We start from the raw sequence: 6343 nt of genomic DNA on the forward strand, positions 1-6343 counted from the left end.
GTTATTAGGAATATCAAGTTTGCTAGTTGCTGACATCTTTACTAGCGCATTTGTAAAATAATCTCAAAGGGATAATATTTGACACGTTCACAGATGTTTCAAGCATCATTCTGCAACCGATGCCGCTTGCTTACCCTCTCATTCTGAACACCAGAATCTTGGTTGCGAAGATATCTAGAGTCAGTTAGTTCAGATACCTTACTACTAAACAACATATGAAAGGATTCTTGAATTAGAACTTGAGAAAGATCACTAAGAGTTGAGAAGAGAACCCAAATTGTGCAATAAACTAAGCCCAGTCACCTTAGGTATAAACACACATCATGGAAACCATACTTAAAATATAGCCGTGCAACGGAATTCCCTGGTGGTCCAGTGGTTAGGACTCAGCACTTTCATTGCCGTGGCCCGGGTTCAATCCCTGGTTAGGGAATTAAGATCCTGCAAGCCACGCAGCGTGGCCAAAAAATATAAACATAAACATACATATCCATTCAAGAGTTTTGATGAAATACCCAATCTTCCTCATTAATTATATCAATTAGAAAATTCTTGGTTAATAGTTAACAACAGAAAACTCTGATTTCAACTGGCTTAAACATAGGGAAACATTATTTCACATAAATGGAAGTCCAGAAGAAGGGTAGGATTTGAGATTGGCTGATTTAGTAATTCAACCACGTCATCAAATACTGAAGTGCTTTCCATTCGTCCGGTCTGCCAACTTCTGAGTATAGGTTTGGTTGAGTATGAAAGAAGAAAATCCATCTCTTCCTCTAACCGTTGCATAAGAATTATGAAACCCCTTGCCCAGAAACCCCTCAGCAGACTTTTTCTCATTGGGTCACAAACTCATTCCTAAACCAGTAGCTGACAAGGCTGATGGAATTTCCACAATTAGCCTAGACTGATCATCCGATGGGAGGAATGGATAGTGAGGCGTTGACAGTTGTGCAACTACACCAGGGCACCGCCGACACAGGAAACTGTTTCTCACCTAGTCTTGCCCACATCCTGTGCTTCCTTTGCCACTCAAGTCTGTCATTCCTCCTCCTCCATCCATTCCAAACTGGCCCATACAAGAATGTTTTCTTTCTGATATGATAACTGGAGAACATCCTCATTTTTTTCATGTCTTTGCCTGCAGTGATTAAAGATACAAATTTTAGATGTCTTCATCAATTTCATGACGTTGCTTCTGTTTGGCACAGTAGATAAGTCTCCGAGCTCCCAATGCAGGGGGCCCGGTTTTGATCCTTGGTCAGAGAACTAGATCCCACATGCATGCTGCAACTAAGGGTTCGCATGCCACAACTAAGGAGCCCACCTGCTGCAACTAAGACTGGTGCAACCAAAAAACATACAAAAGGTAAAACAAACCTTAAAAGATGAAAAATAATAATGATTTTATAACTTCATAATAAATAATAAAAATAATTTTTTGTCTAAGCAAATAAACTGAAGGTAGACATTTTTCTTATATTTTGTATTTTAATTCATATGTGATGTTACACCTATAAGAAATTAAGTAATGCTTCTTTTTCTCATATTATGAAATAGAATATAATACCTCTCAACCTCCTCAAAGAATCAGATTTCTCTAAATGGCTTCATAGTATGAATTGAGGTCTAAGGAAAGGCAGAATAGCTTCTAAATGCAGAAACAGTCAGGAGAGTTTCTTTTTTATTGTCCCTGTCCACTTTTACTGTCTGAAGTCATTATTCCTTTTTCTTTGTCCCCTTCTGGAAAGCAGAAAAAACAGTACTTCCTAGTAGCCCCTTAAGGAAACTAGGTTTAACTAAAGTCTGAAAAGCACATTTGAAAATGAAGAGTATTAAACCAGAAATAACTTGTGAAGTTTTACCCCAATCTGTGTATGACATGCAATTGAAAGAAGAAAAAAAAAAGTAGAATAAGAAAAGTAAAGAAATTTTAAACCTAATGGTCAGTTATCAACCACAACCAAGAATAAGGTTCCCTGGGCACCACTTGGTGGGAAAGGATGTGAGGCCCTGTTGGCCATTAGACTGTTGTTCTGGAAAATCCAAACTAAACATTCTTGTAGACGCTGCTATGGAAAAAGCACGTGGTCATCCCATGTAATTGAGTGAGTCCTGCACAGACAGCAATAAAACCATCATGAAAAGAAAACTTTTGCATCCAAGTCACGCGCCTGTTCGAGGTGACATTCCATGCCAGTCAAGGCAAAGTGATGAGGTTGTCATCTTATGTCATGTGCCACGTTTCTGGAAATGTCTATTTCTTCTTGTCCTCTTCTATAGGAGAGGATATAGGCCATTTCTTTGAAATCTATATCTTGTGATACTGTCATTTTATTTTTGTTTTCTCTTTGATTTTCTCATTGTTTTCTACTCTGCCCTGAAGTTAAGCCTCAGAATTAATTTATCAAACATAATATCCATTAGTGGGATTACCACTTGAGAACAGCCCAATTTTTCAATGTATTCATCAATCTGTTAATTGAAGTGTTGGCAGCCATAGTGTTTGAAGCCATTGTAGTATTGAACCCAAGGAAGATGCCATTATCCAATGAAATTTTTGAACCATAAGAGGTTGGTATCACTTTCATGCTTAATCGTTGGTATCCAGTGTATACTAGAGGGTCCTGGAAACTTGGTTCATGGGTCCTTTTTTGGATATAAACTTCTTGTTTTAAGAACAGTCCCAGGGGCTTCCCTGGTGGCATAATGGTTAAGAATCCATCTACCAATGCAGGGGACACAGGTTGGATTCCTGGTCTGGGAAGATCCCACATGCCACGGAGCAACTAAGCCCATGTGCCACAACTATTGAGCCTGCGCTCTAGAACCTGCGAGCCACAACTACTGAAGTCTGTGCGCCTGGAGCCTATGCTCCACAACAAGAAAAGCCACTACAAAGAGAAGCCTGAGCAACGCAACAAAACATAGCACCTGCTCACTGCATCTAGAGAAAGCCTGCATGCAGCAATGAAGAGCCAATGCAGCTAATTAATTAATTAATTAAAAAAACAAACAGTCCCAACCTGTAGTTGGCAACTTTGCATTGACAACATACCTTGTCTATTATCTAAGACTTGGTTTCCATGAGATTTAAGCAGGCACATATGTGCCTTAACAAAGATATTAATAAGCAAGAAAAGTAATTAGAAATAAAGGGCAACCATGGGTTAATACTCAGTTTATAAGAAATTATCTAAAATAGAGATTGAAAGGTGCTCTAATTGTTTCTCGGGTGTCCTAAACAATAGCATTTGGCTTGGTAGAGAAAGCATAGGAACAGTACAGAGGTAGGTGAAACTAAAGTGTGCATTTTGGAGGGCCTTTGCTCACCTAAATGTCTTCTACTTTATCCCTCCTTAAAGCTAAGGGAATAAGAGTTTTCAAAACCCAACCTAAGGTTTCAAATTTACTTTTTAAAAAATTTTTTATTCATTTGTTTATTATTATCGGTTGTGTTGGGTCTTCATTACTGCATGGGCTTTCTCTAGTTTCGAATTTTCTATTTTGCACGAAAATGTTCTCATCTCTCACTTTCTTACCTAAAAGCCTAATACCACTCGCATGAAACAACCCTTCACGAGTTGTTTACACTCTGGGGAAAGAGAATATGCCTAGTCCATACGAATGTATACCTTATGGCAATGGAGTTATCCTCATGTGCCTTAGGGACATTGATAAAGTGTCAGCAAATAACAAAATATTGTGAAGATAATATGGTGAAGATAATAAATGATGAAATGCTGGTGAATTTGCCTAAGATTCTGGATAGTCTATCTGAATTCAACTTAGAATGATGGTTACAGAAGGAAGATAACATGAGGGTGAGTCAAAAATTATCTGCACTCTGGCTATAGAATTTATTTTAATTAACTTTTAGAAAAGACAAATACATCATTTTTTAACATAATCTCCTTGTTTTTCAATACACTTTGTCCATCTGTCAACAAGCTTAAGTATTCCCTCATTAAAAAATGTTTTAGGCTGAGCTGCAGGCCACAAATGCACTGCTGTCTTCACTTCATCAGAAGTGAAGGGCTGCTTTCAGGGGACCAAACAGGTGAAAGCCTGATGGAGCAAGATCAGGACTATAGGGAAGATGCTTTAACACCTCAAAACGAAGTTTTTGCAGAGTGTCAACAGTGTGAGCAGAAGTGTGCAGATGTGCATTGTCACGCAAGATCACAGTGCCCTTGGATAGCAGTCCTCTGCGTCTAACCCAAAGTTTAGGCTTCAGCTCTTCAATAAGCATCTCACTGTAATGAGCACTGTTGATTGTTAAACTTTTGAGCTATGGCTGATTTGCAAATGATTTGCCACATAATCCACTGTCACTGTCTAGTCGACAGAATCATTTCACGCGTACGCTCAATGTTGTCATCAGCCATGGACTTGGACAGGCGTCCAGCTTCTTCTTGATGGCTAACACTTGTGTGACCTTCCTTGAACGTCTCTATCCATTCATACACACTTCTTCGCAACAAAACATTTCCTCCACACTGCGCACAAATTCTTCGATAAATAACGGCACCAGGTACACCCTTAGACAACAAAAAACAAATCACTGCACGCTGCCCTTCTTTCATGCAAATCACAAGTAGGGCATCCATTTTTGCTTGCACCCCAGTTACAAATGAACTGATGTAACACGTTCACATCTGCACAGCTGGGACTGGGGAAACAGTAGCCTTGAAAGGAAAGCACTGATAAGACAGTGAGACCAACAGAAGTTTTAATATAACTGGAGTGCGGATAATTTTTGACTCCCCTCGTATTATGTCTCTTCTTACTTTAAAGGAAAGTTGCATAAAATGATTTATATAATCATAAAATTTTAAATCCTGTGACCATTTAAAGCAATGAAGAGCAATTAACATTATTCCTATATTACTATTTACTTCCTATATACACCAAAAAATCTCTAAGAAAGTATGTGAATGTCATTAGAGATAGGTGAGTCTCATAAAAACACAATTTTCATTTCTGTTTCAAGGAACTGCTCCACTTATAACTGTGGATTTGAAAATGATTGCGAACTTGACAGAAGAGTATGATTTGCCAAAGTTAATTAGCTTCATTTTCATTGGTTTAATCTTTATTTTTTAGGCTAGAACTTATCTTTATATTGTAATAAAGTCTCTCTCTCTAATAAAATAATTGGCTCTAACAAATTACTTGCACAATTGAAGACTTTATTTCTAAAAACTACAAGCAAATGGTTACTGTAGGGTGTTTTTTTCCATTTAAGTTGTGCCAAAGGAAAGGGAAAAGAGTATCTCTCTGGTTTACAAAATAAATTGCTCCCTGATCCCCACGAAAACACAAAGCTGGAAATACACAGTGTCAGGGCAGCCAGCATCAGTTTGTAACTGACATACAAAAACCCTGGCTTATATTTCTAGTTACAGTATTGACCTATCTTACAAGAATCTCACCCTGCCTGTCTCCCTGTCTCAGTCGAATAGGGTTATTTCCAGTGGTTCAGATGTAGTGGCATAAGCTTAAGTCTTGGAAGCACCAAACAGGAACCATGGCAACCTTGAACGACGACAAGATTAACATGTCTTGAACAAAAATGGAACTCCTCCTTTCAGCTTTTAGCCTCTGGAGGAAATATTGACATCTTGGATTTCGATCCTATGAATGCAGATATCATCCAGTTATCCACAGGATGTAACACATTTCATTTCCATTGTTATTTCAACCAAAATAGGTTGGGGAATAGGAAAACAAACAATTGCACAAGCAACAGCCAGCAGGCAGGAAGGAGCATGGTGTATTTCAGAAAGGATGAACACTGCCCGGCCAACCTTAGAGCTTATCCAGAAGAGTGAGAGAACTTGAGGTTGGAAAAGCAGATGGGAGAGATTACAAAGAGCCTTTGAACTCAGCCTGATAATGGTTAAAAAAAAAGTAGCGAAACTTTATACAACACTAAGGGTAGCAGGCACAGTGCTTAGACTTCATGTGGGTTATTTCATTCATTCTTCACAAGCCAGGGCTGTGAATCAATCAGTATGCCCCGTTACCATGAGAACTATTATTTATCCCCTTTTCACAGTTTGGAGAACTTAGAAAACTTGCCCAAGGTTACATAGCTGGTGAATGGCAACGCTGGTATTGGAACCCAGAACTCTGACTCTATAAGCTGAACTCTTAGACTGCCAAGAGTTTGGGTTTTATGCTATTTTGGAAAATTTTTTTTTGTTTTTGTTTTTGTTAAAAATGTGTATACACAAGAAGGATCAAAGAGTTCTACAAAGCTTATTATGAAAAACAACAATCCTCTCCCTGTAGCTACCATTAATCTTTTTCTTCCGAGAGACAAGCCCTTTTAACTCTT

The 6343-nt window shown here is 38.5% G+C and overlaps 1 non-coding gene across 1 annotated transcript; it reads left to right on the plus strand.

Moving 5' to 3' along the window:
- The first annotated feature begins 361 nt into the window (after positions 1-361).
- TRNAE-UUC (transfer RNA glutamic acid (anticodon UUC)) lies at positions 362-433 on the plus strand. Its single transcript has one exon. It is a non-coding gene; the product is annotated as a tRNA-Glu (tRNA).
- Positions 434-6343: the final 5910 nt, after the last annotated feature.

The sequence above is a fragment of the Hippopotamus amphibius genome, chromosome 14 (assembly GCF_030028045.1).
Source record: "Hippopotamus amphibius kiboko isolate mHipAmp2 chromosome 14, mHipAmp2.hap2, whole genome shotgun sequence".
NCBI lineage: Eukaryota > Metazoa > Chordata > Mammalia > Artiodactyla > Hippopotamidae > Hippopotamus > Hippopotamus amphibius.